The sequence below is a fragment of the Lissotriton helveticus genome, chromosome 1_1 (genome assembly GCF_964261635.1).
Source record: "Lissotriton helveticus chromosome 1_1, aLisHel1.1, whole genome shotgun sequence".
Classification (NCBI taxonomy): domain Eukaryota; kingdom Metazoa; phylum Chordata; class Amphibia; order Caudata; family Salamandridae; genus Lissotriton; species Lissotriton helveticus.
In genome coordinates, this window is record NC_136057.1 from 85831273 (window position 1) to 85854392 (window position 23120).

The 23120-nt window shown below is 48.5% G+C and overlaps 1 protein-coding gene across 2 annotated transcripts in view; it reads left to right on the top strand.

The window, feature by feature from the left end:
- LOC144752729 (uncharacterized) overlaps positions 1-20674 on the top strand; it is a 135216-nt gene extending 114542 nt beyond the window's left edge. Inside the window, exons 7-8 of one of the 2 annotated variants that reach the window (XR_013594154.1) lie at positions 10186-10277; positions 20285-20674. The gene's annotated coding sequence lies outside the window, so the exon portion shown is untranslated. The remainder of the gene's footprint in view (positions 1-10185; positions 10278-20284) is intronic. The other variant, XR_013594162.1, reaches the window with a different exon arrangement.
- The last annotated feature ends 2446 nt before the right edge of the window (positions 20675-23120 follow it).

The following is a 23120-nucleotide window of genomic DNA, read 5'->3' on the forward strand; positions in this document are numbered from 1 at the left end:
CTGTGAGGAAACTGTGCCACTGCACTGATCTGTACTGCACTATCCATGCATTCTACACGCATCCTACTGCACTGTGAGACACCTGTACATGCTGCGCTGCTTTTTCCTACATTGAGGAATCTGTCCACCCTGCTTTTACTACACTTTACTAAATATGAACACGCTGCACTGCATCATACTGCAATATGAGGAATCTGTGCACTCTGTACTGCATCTTACTACACGTTAAGAAATCTGTGCACACTGCACTGCATCTTACCGCACTATAAGAAATCTGTGCATGCTGCACTGCATCATACTGCAATATGAGGGATCTGTGCACACTGTACTGCATTTACTACACTGAGTAATCTGTTCACACCACACTGTTTTTTCTGTGACGGCAATATATGGGCTGCATTGCTTTTTGCTGCACTGACGAATCTGTGCACACTGCACTGCTTTTTACTATGCTCTGTGTACACACTTCATTACTTGTAATTGACTATGATAAAGCATTGCATGCTGCTGTTTACTGCACTATGAGCAATATGTGCGCACTGCACTACTGTTTGCTACACCTTGAGGAATAATGGGACGCTGCACGGCTTTTTACTACTCAAGGAAAAATCTGTGTACACTTCAGTGATGTTTACTGTACTCTGGAATCTGTACACACAACACTGCTGTATGAAAGATATGTGCACAATGGATTGTGCATTCTGAACTGCTGTTTAATACACTTTAAAAAATCTTTTAACACAACTGAAATTTGTCCTGATCAATTAGTAATGTGTGTGTACCTCACTGCTTTTCTGCTACACTGTTGGAGCACTATTAGCACTATGAGAAGTCTGTTACGCCCTTTGGTTTAAAAAATGCCCTTGTCACCTTCCAGAGGTTGGTGAATCAAGTCCTGACTGGGTTGGAGTCCTTTAGTGCAGCCTATCTTGATGATATTGCTGTCTTTAGTTCCACCTGGCAGGATCACCTGATCCACCTTGGGAAGGTTTTAAAAGCCCTGCAAACTGCAGGCCTAACCATCAAGGCATCCGAATGCCAGCTAGGGCCGGGCACTGTGGTGTAGTTGGGCCACCTTGTTGGTGGAGGCCAGGTACAACCTTTACAGCCCAAGAGCCAGGTTATCCTGGACTGGGCATCTCCAACAACCCAGGCCCAAGTCAGGGCATTCCTTGGCTTGACTGGGTACTGCAGGAGGGTTGTGAAGGGATATGGGTCCGTTGTGACCCCCCTCACAGAACTCACCTCCAAGGAAATGCCCATAAAGGTAAACTGGACAGTTAGTTGTCAAAAGGCTTTTGACACCCTGAAAGAAGCAATGTGCTCAGCACCTATTCTGAAGCCTCCAGATTATGACCAGCAGTTCATAGTGCAGACTGATGCCTCTGAGCCAGGGATAGGAGCGGTCCTACCCCAGACCAATGATGAAGGCCAAGACCAACCTGTTGCTTTTATAAGTAGAAGGCGTCTCCCACGGAGCAGCATTGGAGTGGCTTTGAGAGGGAAGCCTTTGCTGTGGTTTGGTCCCTGAAGAAGTTGAGACCATTCTTGTTTGGTACTCACTTCCTAGTTCAAACTGATCACAGACCTCTCAGATGGCTAATGCAAATAAAAGGAGAAATTCCTAAAATGTTGAGGTGGTCCATCTCCCTACAGGGAATGGACTTTGAAGTGGAACACAGACCTGGAACTGCCAATGCTATTGCAGATGGACTTTCCAGGTTCTTCCACTTACACAATGAAGACTCTCTAGAGAAAAGTTAGTCTAATATTCTTTCGTTTGGGGGTGGTTGTGTGAGAACGTGCCCTCTTTCTTGCATGGTATGCCCCCACTTTTTGATGAATTGCTGATGTTCTTTGACTGAGTGTGCCCTGGGCTCCTGCTAATCAGGTACCCAGGGCCTATGTTTCTTCCCTAAAACTGTTTTGAAGCCTAACCCAAATTGGCATCTCTGGCCACATGTCCGCCCCTAGTAAATGGTACCACAGGTACCAAGGGCACTGTGACCAGAAAAGACCCCTAAGGGCTGCAGCACTTATTGTGCTACCCTTAGAGGCCCTTTATCCTGACACTCACATACTGCCCTTGCAGTCTGCGTGTCTTGGTGCAGAACAAAGTGAAGAGTCGATATGGCACACATCCCTGTGTGCCATGCTCACAAACCATAGCCCTGGCATAGATCACTCACCCCTCTAGCTGGCTGCCCTATGCCAGTGGTGAGGGTACAAGTGCATGAGCCCTGTGCCCCTACAGTACCCAGGGCCATTCCAGGGCACTGTAAGTGCAGTGCTGCCATTAAGAGTATATGGTGCTAGGAGTTTGTCATCACGAAATCCACAACACCATAATGGCTACACTATAGACTCAGAGGTTTGTTACCAAACTTCTCAGCACATAAAACCCACACTGATGCCAGTGTGGGATTTAATGTAAAATGCACCACTGAGGGAATCCTAGAGATGCCCCTGAAACTCGACCAACTCCTAGTGACCTGACTGAGTGGCTGCTTAGGCTGCCACCAATTGACATGTTTCGGACCCCTGGGTCGAGAGCTTGCTGCTCTCGGGGACCTGAAACAATGCACATCCTGGGACGAGATACCAAGCCTCCTCCCCCAGGATGGGCAGGGTTCACGAAGGAGAAGATTCAAAGGCATACCGCCTATGTGAGCCTCTCCAGACAATTTGCTGCGTTCAGCAACTGGTCCCTAGTGGTTCTTCCCCCGACTTTGGGTGGGAAAAACAAGTGAGGAACAGGGGTGTTGCCAACTCCACCTCTGAGGTGGGTGAAGCGGGTTGAAGAACAGCCTCGAGTCCCCAACATCTTGAGGATGGGGGACCCAGCCAACCAGGGACAGGCTCCAGCCGCCTTCCCACTGGAGAGTGGCAGAATAGGGGGTGTACCCACCCCAGGGAATGGACCCAATGATCCATGCCCTTTACCTACCTGTAATATCCCTAAATCTAGTATTAAGGGGGCACCCTGAACCTCGCTTCCTCAGATCCAGAAACGACAAGAAAAGAAGATAAGAAGAAGGACCGAAGAGCCGTGCAGAACTAACAAGAGGACAGCGCCCACTAACTTGCCCCAGTCCTACAGGCTTGTCTCCCCATGTACCTTCTCCTGCGAAATCCCGGTGTGTCCTGCAGCCAGCAACCTCAAAAACCACGGAGGACCTGCCTGATTTCACTTTAAAGACTGAATCTCCTGTGAACACCGGACTTGTTCAAACAGCAACCCCTAGCAGCAGCCAGGGACTGCGAATACAGCCCACTCTGCACCCGCCGAACCAGGCCCGGACTCAAGTGGAAAAACACCACAAGGAGGTCAACCCGGCGATCTTGACATGAGATCCAGTGACCCCTGACCTGCCTCAAACCTCCAGCCAACGAATGCAGCCTAAATCCAGAAGGCCCCCTAATCACGACCAGGAGCTGGTAAGAAGATCTGACCCCAGAAGTCACCCCTGCACCCGACGCCCCGCGGCCGTGTGTGCCCAAACCTACGGTGCCTAATCAATCCTTAACTTCCCAACTTACCTCTCCTAGTGGTGGTCGAACCCAGAAGTCCTTTGTCTCCCTGCCTAAGGTTCTACATAGAAAACAACAGGGCACCCAACGTCGAATCAGCACTCTGCACCCGTCCGCCCCAGTGCCGCTGAGGGTGCACCTTTTTTGCTACTTTGTTTCCCCATTTGCCCTGACCTTAACCCTAGGAGCTTTGCTCTCACAACCCAGTGACCTGCTTGCCAGCAGCCACCAACCGGAGACTCCCTGTCCCCCTTTGGATAACAGTGGGCCTCAACACTCCGCACCCGGCTGCCCTAGTGCCGCTGAGGGCGCAACAACAGTGCATCACTGACCCTGGGGGACCCCTGAGTTTAACCCCAGAACCTTAGCTCCCACAGTCGATTACTTACCTATGGACCGTTAACCTGTTTTCTCTCCATAGGATAACATTGATACTTTTTCTCCAAAAAGTTTCTTAAGTGTGGAGTTTTGAAACCTAAAAATATTCTTTAAAAACCATGCGAATAACCAAAACGTATTTACGTACATGTTTCCAGGAAATGTCCCAGTGCTGAATCTAGGTATCCAGCACTGAGTAAAAAAAGTAACGTAGAAAGTAACTTACCTGAAAAAGCATATTCATTTCAATGTACTGTATTTGCTAACTGTTGTATCCTTCTGCATACCCTGTAAATCAAACAAAGTACAATTTCTATTGCATTTTCAAACTGTTCTATATCCAGTAACTTATTTCTGAAAAGTATTTAATGCATACCTGTGCCAGGCTTACTTGGTTCTAAAAATAAAACAACAGTATATATTTTTATACAAATACAATTGGCCTAGAGTTCAGTTATTGAGTGCGCGAATTCATTTGCTGACTTAGTGTGTACATCAAATGCTTAACACTGTCCTCTGATACTGCCTTACTGCTCGACCAAGCTACCACAATTAGAGAGTTAGGTTCTATCTAACTTTAACCTCTGCCTACCTCTGGGTTAATTTGGTCTCTATACACACTACACCTCATTTTGGTGCAGTATATATAGAGCCAGTTTCCTACATTTTGGCATTGAGTGTTTTTGCTACAAGTGATGGATGGGACGGAAGTCTCTGTAAGGTTTGCTTCCAGAAGCATGAAGGATTTGGAAACACAGTATTCTGTAATAGAAAGTGAAATGTTGGAATGCGTTTGGGGTGTCGGCAAGTTTAAGCCTTATCTCTTGGGAAGAAAATTTAGCTTGAGGACCGATCACAGACCACTCGTTGCTATTTTGTCGAGGATCCAGATTAAGATCCTCAGCCAGATTATCTATCAAATTATTTGAGTTTTAGTGTGCTTCATATTACAGGAGGAAAGGACATTAGAATGGACTTTCAGGCTTGATTACAATTAGATTTGTGTTAAGTAGATTTACAGGAAGAAATTGAGGCATGTATCATTGCATAAGTTGAAGATTTGGAAATTTGTTCCGAAATAATGGTATTGTGTGTTCGGTTGAGGGAGGATACTGTATTGAACAAGGTCATGAATTTTGGGAAATTTGGGGGGCTGAGGGAAAAACTTTGGAGACTTCTTTGCAATCTTATTGCAAGGTGGCAGATGAGTTATCTTTGTGAGGAGGATTGTTGGTAAGAGGTGATAAGTTAATTCCACAAGGATGTTTCCACCAAAAGATTTTGGATACAGCTCATGTAGGCCATCTGGGTATGAGTGCCACTGAGTGCAGGATAAGAAATGAATTCTGGTGGCCTGGAGTGGATGTGGATGTAGAAGGATTAGTGAGAAATTGTGTACTGTGATGTTTGAATGATAAACATTTGGTGACCTCTGTGCCTTCTGATGGGCCTGTTTCATGTCCTGGTAAGGTGTGGCAGAGAGTTATGGTTGATTTTTTCCCCGACCCTTTTCATGTATTACCTTCCAATATGAGACACTTTATTGTCATGATGGATCATCTTTCCAGGCGGGTGGATGTACGTGGTATAGCCGAACCCAACACAAACTCTGTGATTCCTTTTGGTTGTGAAGTGTTTGCTAAAGAAGGGATTCCCGAGGTGCTGCTCACTGACAATGGATTTCAATTTACTTCTTCCACCATGACAGAGTTTTTAGGCAAATGTGGACTGAAACATTTATGCACGCCATTGTACCACCCTCTGGCCAACTAAAAGTGGAGGGATTCAACAGGTTTCTAGTGGAGTGTATCCAGAGCGCGGTGACATTCAGAGTTGACTGTGAAGTAACAACCAGCGATTTAGGGTGGGCTATAGATCTACACCTCATTCGATCTCTGGTAAAACACCTTTTAAACTCATGGGGGGAGAAAAGAGATGTCCCCTATGTTTCCCTCATTTGATCTCTGGTAAAGCAGCTTTTACACTCATAAGGGGGAGGAAAGAGGTGTCCTGAAGATGGAGGTGATGGGTCAAGGCTGTGATGAATGTCTACAGCAAGTGATGATGCCGGGAAATTGAGAGACAAACAGTGTTGCTCGGTGTCAGAGGGACGTGAGGTGTAAGGAAAAATATGTCCAGGAGGTCAAATTTGAAATGGGTGATTTGGCACGTATCAGGAAGACACCATTTTGTTAAGAACGGCATCTTCGAAATTTTGAGATCCTGTTAGAGTCATCAAGGTTAGAGACATTGCTGTTTGTGTTTCGAATGGGCAATGGTGCAATATGGCAAGAGTTGCTAGAAATGGAAAATGTGATAATGAAAGTGAAAAAACATGTAAGTGACAAACAAGTGTCTGTTGCAGGGAATGGTCCAGAGTTCTTGGTTAAGAGGGAGTTCTCGTGTTATCAAAGTACCTAAAAGATACTCTCCTCTTACATGTTGAGTGGCGTCTGGTTAGTTTTTCATATTTACTTTGGGTATTGCTCTTCTGTGGTTCTCTGGGTTGATTTATTGTCCTGATTTGTGTGTGGTTTTGTCTCTGTGGTTCTGTGTGTGTGTGTGTGTGTGTGTGTGTGTGGTGTTAAAAAGGGGAGAAGATGTGTAGCCTCTGCAGATAGGATGCCTTTACTGTTTATTGTTATATGATGTAATACTGCAGTGTACAGACATTGGTCATGTTGTGTTCTGTTATGGAATTTCTTATGTGATGGTTTGAATAGTTTTACAGATGCAAGGATCCGCTGGCCTTCTACATATCTGTAACTGGCTCTACTGGAACATCTCAGAACTCTATCCCGTCCCCCACCCACCCCACCTTGTGGATTGGAGTTACTTCCACATTGTTTCTACCGCTCTGTTCTGGGGGTTCTTGCCTGTCCTCCCCCATGGCCTCCGCATGTTTGTCGCCACTGACCCATACAGTAAATAGTGGTGGGAGGGTAGAGTATATTTGTTTACTTATACTTTACTTATATTTGTTTACGAGTTCCACAAAGCTCCTTAGTTTTCCACCTGTTACCAGCTCCATAGCACTTTCCTACCCTTTCTCTCCCGCAACCCAGCCCAATATCCCTCATCCAAGACTTGTAGTAATGCCGACCGTGTTAGGTACTTCGCATACAGAACCATCATTTGTGTTCGGTGCAAGACCCAGGCCCATTAAAATTGCAGGGTATCCAGCAAGAGACAAGAATATTTAACGCCTTTTTGAGCGTTAGGGCTAATTAATCTGGCCTATGGCATGGTACTAGTGGAGAGAAAGTGTAGGGCAGTCACTATCACGCCACCTCCCTCATCAACAATGTCTTCAGTAAGCTGGCCATTTCAGGTGCGCCGCCAGGCAATAAAGCTCCAAGTCAGGGACCGCTAACCCACCTCCATCAGTGCGGAGCCATAGTTTGGTTAATGCCAGTCTACGGCATCCTGTGCCTTATATGAGGTATATCAATAGGCTGTTAATCTCCTAAAAGATGTATTTTGTGAGCCAAATTGGGCGAGTGGCAAAGTAATGAAAGAGACTGGGAAGGAAAACCATCTTTGCAGTATGACCCTGCCTGCGACAGATAGAGGAAGCATTAGCCAGAAATTTATGGAAGTCTGAAAAAATCATTGCCAGTTGAAGATTGCTCAAGATCGGCCAAGTTGTAGTAAATATGAATGCCCAGGAAGCATAATGTGACTGGTTCCGAGCAGAGATCCTGCGCCACATCTGGCAGAATAGTGGCTGGTGTCGGAGCAAGTATCGAGAATGCATTTGACTTATTCCAATTCACCTGGACTCCCGACGTCTGGCTAAAATCATCCAAAGCTCTAAATGCGTGATCCACATTTGCGTCTTCCTCACGCTGGTACACTTATAGATCATCCCCGTATAGGGATATATAGATGGGGTGTTCGTCAATCACTGTTCCTCGATAATGATGGGTGGTGCAGAGTATCAGGGCCAGAGGCTCAACAGTCAAGGCAAATGGCACTGGCGACAGCGGGCAACCCTGTGTGGCATCCGTCTTTAGTTTGAGGAGTTTTTCCCTTTCTGCTCTCAGTGTGTCATGCAGCACCTGTGCTCCCTCCAACGGTAGATACAGTTTTATTAAGAGGTGCTCCAAGTGTTTGATCTCAGTATGAAGCTGGGACCGAGTCCCTACTACTGCTGAGATGCTGCGACCACGTACCACTATTTTGAATGCCTCCCACTCCGCTAGTGGGGAGGAAGTCGTACACGTATTTTCATTAAAGTAATAACTGATCACGTTCCCTAGGGTAGATCTGAAGACTGGGTCATCAGCTTCGCAGTATTGAGCTTCCATGTCGCAGTGCGGGGTCTGGACAGCGCCCAGGCCAGAATCAGTAATAACGGATGGTGGTCGCAGTATTTTTCACCAGATATTCAACCCTTCTAGCTCTTGCATGTACGCTACCCGAGCAAAAGAAAGCATTTAAGTGTACTGATAGCTTGTGTGTACCCAAGCAATAAGAATCGAAGCCGCCCTCCGAAGTTAAGGTTCTCCAGGTATCAACAAATACTCAATCGTTAATCCAACATCGAAATGCGTGGGCAGTTTTATGTAGTGGGGATGTGAGCAGTGGGGGTGTGATCTATCTAAAGTTACACCAGCCATGCAGTTAAAATCTCCTCCAAGTAACATAGGGTAATGATGTATTCGGGTGACGAGAAAATTAGGGAGAATAGGAATGATAGTTTGGCCCACATTGGGGGCATAAATATTTACACAGGCTATATATCTTTGCCATCCAGTTTTCCTGTTAATATAACGTAGTGACCTTCTGGGTCTATGATCTCGAGCTCGAGAGAAACAGGGAAACAAGGAAACAAACCAGCACTCCCTAGCAAGGCGGAGTACATGGTGGCAAAGATTTCTCCCCGTCATCGCTTCTGCAGCGCTCGGCCCACAAAGCAGTTCTATTTGAGGTATCTGTGAGGGATGATGCAGCTATACCACCTGCGGTCCCCGTGCCCACCCACAATTGCTGTTTTAGGAGTATCCAATTGGTGCGTACCAGATATGTGGCAGAATGATATGCTTGATGTGAGACCTGATGCGCCATATGATATATTTCCATCTTTGGAAGTCTCAGTCCGCCTGAAGTAGCGGCTTGGAGTTTCGACATGGCCAGTCCGCGTGTCTCACCTTGCCGGAAGTATGTTATAAGGGCTGCGTCTATTACGCATAGTTCTGATGCCAGGACCAGTATAGTCAGCATGCTGCAAATGTAGTTAAACCTTGGACTACCACCATGTTTCCAGTTTAGACTCGTCCCCACAGCGACAATTGCCATTTGATCAATTTAGTGAAATCCCTGTGCATTTGATCAGTCAGTGCAGTCATATTGTCTTTGATCATCATTGGAAAATCGGTAGTAATCAATACTTATAATATTTCATTTTTGTGTCGATTTACCGCAATGGATGTGCACGGAGGGCTTCCCTCATGGTATAGACCATCAAGGGTAAGACTTCACTTTTGGTCTAGTTCATTTTGTACCTGGAAAATACTGTAAAGTCTGATATGGTAAACGTTGGTGCTGACAGCGAACGTTTTGGAGAGCGTAAAGTGAGGAGTATGATGTCCGCATACAGCTTAATTTTCAGGTCGCTGGCTATGATTTCAGTTTCCCAAATGTCTTCTGTGCAGCATATGGTGAATGTGAGGGGCTCTAAGGCTATCAGGAAGAGTGCCACAACCAATGTGCGTCTTTCTCGCCCTTTCTATTTTGCCCTTCTCGACTTCTTTTCTTGCCTGCCATCTGTTTGTTTTAATCCAAGTACACACTTCACATTATGTGTTGTATGCATGCTCAGAATTGAGATTTTCCTAAGTGTAAAGATTCAGAAAATCTCAACTATTATGCATTTCATCCCTTGCTTTATCAGCATCCACGTTAAGCACAGTTATAAAAAAGACTATAAAAAGACTACACTTCCCGGTGACCATTGGAATTCATGACTACAGAAAACTGCACCTGGTGCACCGTCATGGCACACTAGATCTCTTAGTTAATCCTCCCATGCATACAGCAAGTCCTCTTCTCTGATCATAGGCATTGAAAACAAGATGCATAGGCTTTTCTGTTTTCAGTTTCTATAGGTTCTAAATTGTGTTTTTTTCTGTACTTTGCTAACTTTAACTTTTTTTGCTCTATAAAAAAATCACAGGGCAAGTGAGTTTATTTCCTTATCTTGCTTGTCCCTATTGTAATTTCTAATATCCATCTATCTCCTCCTTACAATTATTTTTTAATTTGTTCTTTCAGGCAATGTTTCAGTGTTTTGCTCACCTCCAAACCTTTCTCATTTCCCATCGATCTCTTTCCAGCAGTCTTGTCCCAGGATGTGCAGGATGGAGGTATGTTTGCATCTCATTATCTCATAAATATTTGATTGCATGTTTTATTCTTGTCAAACATCAACAAGAGAAAACTCTTTGAGCAATATTGGTTGCAGGGAGGCTCAATTACATAATATATGTGGCAGATGTAGAGCACATCATGGTTGAGAAGCATTTCCAGTTACATCAGTGTCAGAGCTAGATCTACTAACCCCTTCCAAGCCTTGGACATAACGGTTACGTCTAGGTTTGTGGTGCTCCGGTGCCATGGATTGAACCATTACGTCCAAGGCCCACTATTTTGAAATCTAGCTGCCCAAGGCACTTTTTTCCAGTATACTGACAATCGGCGTGCATGGCGTGCTGACTTCCTTATAGTGAAAGTGAAATTAGCTGATCGGTTCATTTCATTTCCACTACCTGTATGCTCTTGGCACCGCAAGAGGGCGATCCCCTAGCAGGGATCCACCACTAGACACCAGAGAGGCGGGATTGGCCCCTTGGGCAGGAGCATTTGCTCCCCCATAATAATTTGGCCATATTCCGTCTTTCCGCCCCCCTCCCCCCGGGTGCGGGCTGCCCAAAATGGGCATTATAATGCCCCTAACTGTCACAGAAAGCCAACTAGGCACCAGGGATTATTGTCTTTTTTTAATAATAGAGAGGTGGAGGCTGCCCACAATGGGCATGTCTATCCCCATACCCCAACCACAACAGCGACAGTCTGCTTGCCCCTCTGGGAGGTAGATGGGGATTGTTAGACCTGGCATCCTTGGCGGAGGTCTCCCTTTCCATTTTCATTATGCCTCCTACGTGTATGACCTATTTTTGTGCTGGACAAGATGCTCTGAGCACTGTGCCACTGCTGATCAGTGCCACAGTGCAAGTGCTCCTTCTGATAAATATGACATCTTATATTCGTATCTGACCCAGTGAAAATGGTAGAGATCCCAGACGACTGTCCCTGAACTCAGAAGTTCGTAATGCATTCTTTTAGGGGAATGATTTTTAGATGCTTGGAAATAGTACTTTTAGAAAGTGACTATTTTCTTACCCAAACCTTGCTGTGTGCTGCCGAAGATGTGTAGTCAGACGTCTGGGAAAAGTGACAGGGTCTGGGCCGTCTCCAGAGCCTGGTGTTAGCTGGCTGCATTTAGATGGGAGGGGTGGCGTAGTTTCTGTTGAGCATCCTGCCTTCCACATTGCCGGCCCCACTTCCCGCTGAGCGTCTGGCGACCCTGCCTCCCTCTTTCAAAGGAAAGAGGTGTCATCTGGCAGGAAACACCCACAACAAGGACCTAGGTACCGGGGAACCCCCTGCCGGATCAAACAACTTCAAAAGACCCCTTTTGCCCTACATCTAGGGGCCTTTTTGGCTGTAGTTTAGATTGCTTTGGACTAAGAAGAGCCCTGCTGAATTCGTCGCGGCTCACACCCTACGAACCGTACCTTCTGTACGCATCGCATCTTATCTGTTGAGCCCTGCTGACATTGTCGTGGCTCACACCCTATGAACCGTACCTCCTGTATGCATTGCATCGCATCTGACAAGCCCTGCTGACTTCGTCGCGGCTCACACCCTACGAACCGTACCTCCTGCACGCATTGCAACGCATCTGACGAGCCCTGCTGACTTCGTCGCGGCTCACACCCTACGAACCGTACCCCCTGTACGCATTGCATCGCATCTGACGTGCCATGCTGACTGCGTTGCGGCTCACACTCTACGAACCGTACCTCCTGTATGCATTGCAACGCAACTGACGAGCCCTGCTGACTTCGCCGCGGCTCACACCCTACGAACCGTACCCCCTGTACGCATTGCATCGCATCTGACGAGCCCTGCTGACTGCGTTGCGGCTCACACTCTAAGAACCGTACCTCCTATATGCATTGCAACGCAACTGACGAGCCCTGCTGACTTCGTCGCGGCTCACACCCTACAAACCGTACCTCCTGTACGCATTGCAATGCATCTGCGAGCTCTGCTGACTTTGTTGCGGCTCACACCCTATGAACCGTAACTCCTGTACGCATTGCATTGCATCTGCCGAGCCCTGCTGACTTTGTCGCGGCTCACACCCTACGAACCGTACCCCCTGTACGCATTGCATCGCATCTGACGAGCCCTGCTGACTGCGTTGCGGTTCACACTCTACGAACCGTACCTCCTGTATGCATTGCAACGCAAGTGACGAGCCCTGCTGACTTCGTCGCGGCTCACACCCTGCAAACCGTACCTCCTGTATGCATTGCAACGCAAGTGACGAGCCCTGCTGACTTCGTCGCGGCTCACACCCTGCAAACCGTACCTCCTGTACGCATTGCAACGCATCTGCGAGCTCTGCTGACTTAGTCCCGGCTCACACCCTATGAACCGTACCTCCTGTACGCATCGCATTGCACATCTACAGCCCAGCAGTACTTGTTGTTTGCTGTTGCTAACCTCGGACGCCACGCCACGCCACTTACTTCAGGGGATCCTCATCTTCATCCAGCCTGCTGAGCCGCTGCTGCTCGCCGGACCCGCTGCGCGGGTCCCGCTTCGCGGTCTTGGCGGCTGCTAAATTGCTGCAAGGGGTATCACCTGGTGACCGGCGGGGCTGCGAGGGAACTGCGGGTGGACTCCACGGACCAGGAGTCCCCGCGCGCCCGTTCCCAGCTGGGCTCCTCTCCCTGCCGGCACCGCCCCCATCATAGCGTGCTGAAAAGGCGCCCCTGCCCTTCCATCGGCGGACTTGTTGTTTGCTGTTGCTAACCTCGGACGCCACGCCACGCCACTTACTTCAGGGGATCCTCATCTTCATCCAGCCTGCTGAGCCGCTGCTGCTCGCCGGACCCGCTGCGCGGGTCCCGCTTCGCGGTCTTGGCGGCTGCTAAATTGCTGCAAGGGGTATCACCTGGTGACCGGCGGGGCTGCGAGGGAACTGCGGGTGGACTCCACGGACCAGGAGTCCCCGCGCGCCCGTTCCCAGCTGGGCTCCTCTCCCTGCCGGCACCGCCCCCATCATAGCGTGCTGAAAAGGCGCCCCTGCCCTTCCATCGGCGGACTTGTTGTTTGCTGTTGCTAACCTCGGACGCCACGCCACGCCACTTACTTCAGGGGATCCTCATCTTCATCCAGCCTGCTGAGCCGCTGCTGCTCGCCGGACCCGCTGCGCGGGTCCCGCTTCGCGGTCTTGGCGGCTGCTAAATTGCTGCAAGGGGTATCACCTGGTGACCGGCGGGGCTGCGAGGGAACTGCGGGTGGACTCCACGGACCAGGAGTCCCCGCGCGCCCGTTCCCAGCTGGGCTCCTCTCCCTGCCGGCACCGCCCCCATCATAGCGTGCTGAAAAGGCGCCCCTGCCCTTCCATCGGCGGACTTGTTGTTTGCTGTTGCTAACCTCGGACGCCACGCCACGCCACTTACTTCAGGGGATCCTCATCTTCATCCAGCCTGCTGAGCAGCTGCTGCTCGCCGGACCCGCTGCGCGGGTCCCGCTTCGCGGTCTTGGCGGCTGCTAAATTGCTGCAAGGGGTATCATCTGGTGACCGGCGGGGCTGCGAGGGAACTGCGGGTGGACTCCACGGACCAGGAGTCCCCGCGCGCCCGTTCCCAGCTGGGCTCCTCTCCCTGCCGGCACCGCCCCCATCATAGCGTGCTGAAAAGGCGCCCCTGCCCTTCCATCGGCGGACTTGTTGTTTGCTGTTGCTAACCTCGGACGCCACGCCACGCCACTTACTTCAGGGGATCCTCATCTTCATCCAGCCTGCTGAGCCGCTGCTGCTCGCCGGACCCGCTGCGCGGGTCCCGCTTCGCGGTCTTGGCGGCTGCTAAATTGCTGCAAGGGGTATCACCTGGTGACCGGCGGGGCTGCGAGGGAACTGCGGGTGGACTCCACGGACCAGGAGTCCCCGCGCGCCCGTTCCCAGCTGGGCTCCTCTCCCTGCCGGCACCGCCCCCATCATAGCGTGCTGAAAAGGCGCCCCTGCCCTTCCATCGGCGGACTTGTTGTTTGCTGTTGCTAACCTCGGACGCCACGCCACGCCACTTACTTCAGGGGATCCTCATCTTCATCCAGCCTGCTGAGCCGCTGCTGCTCGCCGGACCCGCTGCGCGGGTCCCGCTTCGCGGTCTTGGCGGCTGCTAAATTGCTGCAAGGGGTATCACCTGGTGACTGGCGGGGCTGCAAGGGAACTGCGGGTGGACTCCACGGACCAGGAGTCCCCGCGCGCCCGTTCCCAGCTGGGCTCCTCTCCCTGCCGGCACCGCCCCCTTTCCGAATCAAGTACACCTACAAAGAGGAGTGGACATACCCGCTGCGCGGGAGCGAGCGGGAGCGCGCCGGGAGAAGCCCGGGACAAGGGTGGGACCGTCTGTGGCCGTCCGGGGCCGACGGAGGCCGGGCTGGGCCACCCCCCTTATTTCTTATAGACTGTATCTTTTACAGTAAGTGACATTGTGGTTGAGCTTGATAATGACTATGGCAATGTCTACATTGACAAGTCCTGTATCTAGTCACTTAATAACTCCCCCGGTCGAGACTGGACCTCCAGCCATTGGCCCCCTAGATAAATTCTTTTTTAGCCGTTCACTGTCAATTGACAAGGAGTTATCACTGGCAGAGAGGCGCGCAGAGCGCAGATTGTCCATAGAGTTACTCAAGAATTCTGTAGACAAGCTCCCAAATCTAGTGTACCCCACCCTGGTGACCCCCTTGTCATCATTGAACCTCCCTGTTGCAACTGACTACCTTGAGGGCCAAGCTCAAACAATAAACAAGGATGTTGCAACAGAATTGAATAATCTTTGTGGGAGTAATACTCAATCTACTATGCTCCCTGATTCTGGTGCCCAGGCCATATTGGCCCAACCTAAGCTGGGGTCTAAAAGGAAAAGATCAGCCCCAGCAAGGAGATGTAAAATGGCAGTCAAACCACCCCAAAAGCACAGGAAGCTACAAAAACTCGTGAACACTGGTGAGGTTGTTACTGAAGAAATTCAGAGTGTAGAAAATGTTTTACACACCAATCTGGCCCTTTTCGGACAGTCAAGACAAAGAAGCCAATTCTTGTACTGACTCCACTGTACCAATTAAGGATAATGTGCTATCACTTGTAAATGTGCTCCCTGAGTTGGAAAAACTATTTAGATCTTTGCTTAACCCTATTGAGGATAGAATTGACAAGCTCATAGAAAGGCTAAATCATTTTGAGCAGTCAACATTAGACAATTTCTATTCCACGAAATCGCTGATTAAAACGAATGCTGGGGTGGATGCAAGAATAAATTCTCAGGTCCTTAATAACCCTGCTACCCAGGAAAAGGGAAGAAGGCCCCAAAATAATTTTCCTTCACCCCTAAAGCAAAGCAAATCCTCAGTTAAAGTAACCACAAAACCCTCTGAAAAATTGGACAAATCGAAGGTCGGCTCTGTTTTGACACAGACGACTATCATACACCCTATACAGTCCTCAACTCAGCAGGTATTAAATCCCCCAATTGCTAAGAGTGTAGAGGCCACAGCTTGTCCCCAAGTGGACAAAGCACTAACAACTGCAGAAGTAACTACTAACATGCAGGTAGCCTCAAACATTCCGGTGGGAGGGAACAGGGCTAATGTTCGTCCTGTGGTAGATAAAATTCTAGTACCGATCCAACAAAATAACAAACAACAGGCGTTGAAGCCCCCCTCCCAACCCGTCCCCCAAGTTCCTAAATCAATCCCACCACCCTTGGTAAAGCCACCCTACAGAAAACCCCCGATTAATCTAACTCCTGATTCCTTCCCCTATGTGGCAGTCCTTATAAATGTACCATCATTGCCGCCAGGGCAGAGAGAAACTTTCCAGACGCTTAAAAACAAGACCATGCACTGGCTAAAGGAAAATCGTCCTCTGCCTGGTGATATCGACGGGTTAATCATAGGGGTAAGAAGGATAGACTGGATGGGATACACAGCGAAAACTTTGGGTGGGGACTGTATAGTGGTTAATTTCCAGGACCCAAGGGTGGCGGGATGGATAACTAGGCAGGGGTGGGGAACAAATAAGGGAGGTATTGGAATTGTAGACCTTACCTTTTTTTACCCCAGATCAGCTAGCGTAACAACTAGCCTGCTCAGCGAACCCCTAATCCCCCCTACTGTATCATGGTCAGTTAATTCTCTATTACCTCCTTCAGTTGGTCACAACCATAATACATTCATAAATTATAATTCCTGTGTAGGATGGCAGGACCCTGGACGGGGATATTGACAAACCAGCACAGTTAGGAAGTGGGAGAGTTATAACGTGCCAAAAGGGGTTGGGGATGTTAACGTTGATATTATAAGTGCAAACGAAACGGCCAATAATATGGAGACGGGGAGTTTGGCTGAAGAAGGTGGTTCTAGTTTAGAAATTTTAAACACTAATGTAAATGTACCACCGCCAAAGATTGTTAACATGATTGTAGACCGCATGGATGCTGGGGAAAGGCCAATCAATTCTATTGAAAGTCTAACGCCATTTCGAGCATCCCTTAAAACCAACAACTTTGATGGTTCTGTGGCTAGCATCGGTACACTTCTATCCTGGAATATTGCGGGGCTGGGCAGCAAGATGGATTCCCAATTCTGGGCGAATTTTATAAGTGGGTATGATATCTGCTGTTTCCAAGAAACCTGGGCTTGTGATCCCCTTTTTTGCTTTGGTTACCTAAACTATTGTATACCAGCCCAAAAAGGTGGAAGAGGGCGGCCAAAGGGAGGCCTTACTGTATGGGTTAAACAAGATTTGCATATCAATATCAAAATGTTGGACCTGGGTAGTAATGATCTTCAATTATTAAGAATCTCTACAGGCAAGGGTCCCCCAATAGATTTGTATAATGTCTATGCGAGAGGTAATAATGTAAGTAACACACCTACCATAGAGCTGTTATCTGCTGCCATAGAGGCTACGTCTCAAGAAAGTATGTTGATAATAGCAGGAGACCTCAACAGGACCTTTGAACCCTTGGACTGTACCAACGATCCCTTAGGGAGCGAAGAGGACAATCTTTGGGGAGTACCCTATCTATGTTTAAAACCTGTTAAGAGATGGACAAAAGAGATTTTATTACTGAATGGTATTTGTATGGAACACGGTCTAAGAGCACTCAATGGGAGGACACTAGGGGACAAGGAGGGTGGGTACACCTATGATAATGGTATTAACAGGAGCAGAATTGACTACATATTGTGTAGTCTCCAGCTGTGGAAGGGGGTCGTCGACATGACCATTAGGCCCAGGGTCGAAAGTGATCACAACCCCCTCTGTGTGATTCACAGGTGGTGGAATGCAGGTGTGGGAAACTCTTCCGAAACCAATGATGATATCCCGGTCTTGAGTAACGATGAACGCAGGTTAAAGTGGCCAAAAGTACTGGCAAATGAGGCTACTATGACCTTTATTAATAATGTGGTCGATAGCGCAATTTCTGCAATGGAAGCAGCGGCCCCTGTGGTACCAGGAGATAGTGGTATCACGGAAATTCACAACGAGTTATTTTCCCTCCTAAGACCGTGCTTCTTCACCAAAAATAGGAAAGGGAAGAAAGCCAAAGAGGTGGGAAGGTGGTTTGATAGTCAATGTAGATTGGCACGACTTGAACTGGGACAAGCCATAAGGAATAGGGACCGTGAAGCAGTAACAGAGAATAGGAAACTGTATAAGAGGGCTATCCATTTAGCTAAAAAGAAATGGGATGAAGACCACTGGGCCGAATTAAAAGAGGCCTCGGGTAATAAAGACTCCAGGACATTTTGGGAAATCATTAAGTGGGGTAGAGGAGCTGGCCCCGCGAAGCCTGATAACAACGTGGCAGAAGACGCTTGGGTCGATTACTTTAGACCACAGTATGCCAATGTTAATCGTCCTATGGTGGTGGGCAGTATAATACCTGTTTACGCAACTGACAATCTGTTTTCTCTTAGAGAGGCGGAAATTGCCATCAACACCGCGAAATGTGGGAGGGCCCCAGGTCCAGATGGGATTCCCCCTGACATCTTTAAATATGATGTGACTAGATGGGCGAGGTACACCTTCCTCGTAGCAAATGCCCTAGCGAAGGGGGAAGTGGTCCCAGACCTCTGGAAAGGTGCAACCATTATCCCCATACACAAGAAGGGCGATCGTTCGCTGCCTGCCAATTATAGGCCTATAAGCTTAATAGCTACTATGCAGAAAGTAGTTGGGAGAATGATAACAAATCAGCTTATGGACTGGGTTGATAACAACAATGCCCTTTCCCCATACCAAGCTGGATTTAGGCGAGCAACCAGTACCATTGACCAGGTCTTCCGGTTTACCATATTGCGGTGGAAGACTGTTGTACTGGGAAGGGGCTGCCTGTACGTCGCGTTTGTCGACCTGCGGGCGGCATTCGACCTAGTCCCTCGGTGTAAGCTATGGTCGGTTCTGCAAAAGATGGGGATTCCTGCAGACCTGCTTACATTAATCATGCGACTGCACGAGTCCAACTTTGCAAGAGTCCAGTGGGGTGGAAGTGGGGAGACAACTATGGACTTCCCAGTGGAAAGGGGCGTCCGGCAGGGCTGTTCCATGGCCCCCTTATTGTTCTCGTTATTTATTAACGGGATTGTTGAGAGAATGTTGAAGGCCAGTGTTGATGCCCCATCGTTAGCGGACATCAGGGTTCCGATCCTGATGTTCGCTGACGACACTCTTATCTTATCTAAGACCCCTATGGGGCTGCAACGTGCATTGAACATTTTCGATGCTTTTTGCGTTGAACATGGCCTAGAGGTGAACGTAGGAAAAACAAAACTAATGGCCTTTTCCCCAGGCCGTAGGAACTACCCCAAAGTAACCTTAAATAACAGCAGGCTAGATACTGTCGAGGAATTCACGTACTTGGGGGTACAGATCGCAGAGGGCACTGGCTGGGCGCATCATGTAGATAAAGTAGTCCTTAAACACCAGCAGCTCTCAGGTGCCCTAAGGGGCGAACACCGCAAATCTAAAACAAAGCCTATAAAACCCGCACTTATGGTGTATGACGCAAAGGTCTTGGGTGCCACATTATATGGCGCAGAGCTATGGGCCTGGGATAGAATCGCGGCACTGCAGACTTCTGAGAATATGTTTTTGCGAGGGATCACAGGACTTCCACAGAGCACCCCGTTAACTCCATTGCTTCTGGAATTGGGTAGGCGCTCCATTATAGATAGAGCCCGATTGCGCCCAGTCCTTTACTGGAGGCGCCTTTGGACGACTCCAGAAATAAGACAATACGCGGAGGGCTTTCTATGGATAATCCAGGAAGATACCTTCCACAAGATAACATGGCTAAAACATCTGAAGTCTATGTTAGTTAACCTAGGGTTCTCAAATCTTTGGAACAATCCTGTGGGAGAGATCTTCCCCAGCAAGGAAAACTTAAAAAAACAGTACTGGGATTGGGTGACTGTCAAATTGCTGAAAGACACAAGGGCCGACTCTATGTCTGGCCGCTTCCTGGAGACAAAAATTCTACCTGCCCTAGAAAACTACTGGGATAACATCACGGTACCAATGGATAGGAAACTGGTCTTTCAGTTAAGATCAGGATCTATCCCCCTGAAGAAAATGACAGCTGGCTGGAATAAATCGATCAACAACTTATGCCCAGCATGTGAAAATGCCGAAGAGAGCATAGGCCATTTCCTATTTGTATGTCAAGCCTATAAAAAACCAAGGATAAAATGGCTCACGCCGGTATGCAAAAACCTGGGGACACGCGATAGCACAGTGGCTTTAAGAATCTTATGTACAACTACTCAGGATTCGATAGTCATAGGGGTGGCCAAATATCTAGGCTGGGCCTGGGCAATTAGACGACGGGCACTGGGGGAAATTAGGTAATCAGGCATTTTTTTTAATAATGGTTAAATGTAACATATTTGTTATACTAACGGTTTTTGTATGCAATATTGTATGAGCTGCACTTTATGTTTAATGTTTTTTTACTGTTATTATGTATTATTGTGTAACTGTTTTAACTTCATGTGCTTTTATGAGAATTGTCTCGAATAAAGCTTATACAACAACAACATCTACAGCCCAGCAGTATTTTAGCGCGGCTCGTACGCCTCGTACCGACATCTACAGCCCAGCAGTATTTCAGCGCGGCTCGTACGCCTTGAGCCGAACATCAAGTACGCCTCGTACCAACGTCTACAGTCCAGCAGCTTCTCATCGCGGTTCCCCAGAACCGACTCGTACTATCGAACACATCGTACTAGATGATTCCACATCACAGCCCTGTCGACTGTGAGTATCCGAGTCGCCCCAGCCACTCGAAACCGAACTGAACTGAGTCTTGTTGCAAGGCACTTACAATCATCTTTTTCTTCTAACTTATTTTGGATTCTTTTTTACCGTTATTGGCCTGATGATAAAGATTATATAAAGAACACTATATTTTCATATACAACTGGTGTGGTGTCCATTTGTAGAGTGTCAAGATATTACTGTACATGGTCATAAATGCCTTTCCTCGAAGATAAGTCTAACCGCTCGGTAACACTACTATGGGGGTAACCTTCTACCCTAACTAGAGGAGGTGGGTCCCTGCTTAGTCAGAAGTAACTACCTCTGCCAACCAGAGACAGCCAAATCTAACAGGGATTATTACCCCCGATCAGCCCCCCCAGGGGGGCAGAAAGCCCACTAGACGCCAAGGTTTTTTTTCCCTCTCTGAAAGAGGAGTGGGGGCTTCCCCGAATGGGCATGCTAATGTCTCTACACCCCAAAACTAAAGGGACAGTCTTTCTGTCCCTCCCTGGGGCAGATGGGGGATATTACCCCTGATCTCTGCCCCCCAGGGGGGAGCCCACTAGACACCAGGGATTTCATTTTTATTAGAAAAGAGGGATGAGGGGCTACCCACAATGAGCAAAGCCATGCCGCCATTCACAATTATAAAAATAGAAGTCTTTCTGCCCCTCCTCAGGTTTAATTGAGGGTACTAGCCCCCGCTATGCCCCCATGGGGGCAGAAGGCCCACTAGGCCCCAAGGATTTCTTGTTTTTAATATGTATGCCAATGCCCCCACCTCCAAACAAAAAATGGGATAGTCTTTCTGCCCGCCTTCAGGGGGCAGATGGGGGTAATTGCCCTTGATTTGCCCCTGGGGGCAGAAAGCCTATTAGACACCAGGATTTGTTTTAGTAAAAGATGGGTGTGATGCTAATGCACCCTCCCCCAAAGGGGCAATAGCCCCTGATCTGCTCCCTGGGGTGCAGAAAGCCCACCAGGAACCAGAGAAATGTTTATAGGCTTAGGCTGGGCCGGTCCCCTTTTTTTGTGAACAAATCTTTGCTGCTTCTGTCCCCCTCCACACTCTTGGGGACAGATCAGCAATATTTTTAGCCTAATCTGCTGAAAACCTCTAGACACTAGCTTCTGTGTGTGAACTGGAGTGCGGCTGATGGTCGGTGTTTACTGGCGTTTGGCTGACTGTGTGTGAACCTGCATTTTGCTGGTGGTGTGTGTGGGCTTGCGCTTAGCTAGCAGTGTGTGTGGACTAGTGCTTGGTTGGCAGTGTGCGTGGATTGTTGCTTGGCTATTGGTCTGCATGGATGGACCATGTCTTGAGGTGTGTGTGTGGACTTCAGCTTTGCTTGTGGTATGTGTGGGCTGTCACTTGGCTGGCGATGTGCGTGGATGTTGTGTTGCTGGCGGTGTACATGGATGGTGCTTGGTTGATGGTGTACATGGATGGTGCTTGGCTGGTGGTGTACATGGATGATGCTTGGCTGGTGGTGTACATGGATGATGCTTGGCTGGTGGTGTGCATGGATGGCACTTGGTTGGTGGTGTGTATGGATGGTCCTTGGTTGGTGGTGTGCATGGATGGTGCTTAGCTGGTGGTGTACATGGATGATGCTTGGCTGGTGGTGTGCATGGATGGCGCTTGGCTGGTGGTGTGCATGGATGGTCCTAGGCTGGTGGTGTGCATGGATTGTGCTTGGTTGGTGGTGTGCATGGATGGTCCTTGGCTGGTGGTGTGCATGGATTGTGCTTTGCTGGTGGTGTACATGGATGATGCTTGGCTGGTGGTGTGCATGGATGGCGCTTGGCTGGTGGTGTGCATGGATGGTCCTAGGCTGGTGGTGTGCATGGATTGTGCTTGGTTGGTGGTGTGCATGGATGGTCCTTGGCTGGTGGTGTGCATGGATTGTGCTTGGCTGGTGGTATGCATGGATGGTGCTTGGCTGGTGGTGTGGGTTGCGTGAAACCTCCAGCATTTTGCTACCCAGAAGCTCCTGCAAAATGTCAATTTAGATAAAAAGTCACACTTTCCTCACATTTCTGTGTGGAAAAGTTGTGGGATCATCGTGCCGGCACAAATTTCCCACCGCCCAGCGTACTCCTCAGTTTCCTGATAAAAATGATACCTCAATTGTGTCGCTGCCCAAAACAGAGAACTTAAAAACGTATAAAATGAAACACTGATGGGGACCAAAGAGGGTCCAAAAGGGCAGTTTTTTATATAAGTTATTAGGCTGACTCTGCTTTGGGCACCCACACAAGTGAGGTATCATTTTTATCAGGAGACTGAGGAGACAATGGGTGGTGGGAAATGTGTGCCGGGCAGTGATCTCACAAACTTGGCACACAGAAATGAGAGGAAAATGTGACCTTTTAGCTAAATTTGAGCTTTGCAGGGGATTCTGGATAAGAAAACTTTGGGAGATCCATGCATGCCACACATCCCTGGACTCCACCAGGTGTCTAGTTTTCAGAAATGTCTATGTTTAGTAGGTTTCCATTGATGGCATGCAAGCCAGGGCCCAAAAACGCAGGTGCTCCCAATCTATCACAAAACAACCTATTTTTGCGAAGGGAATTT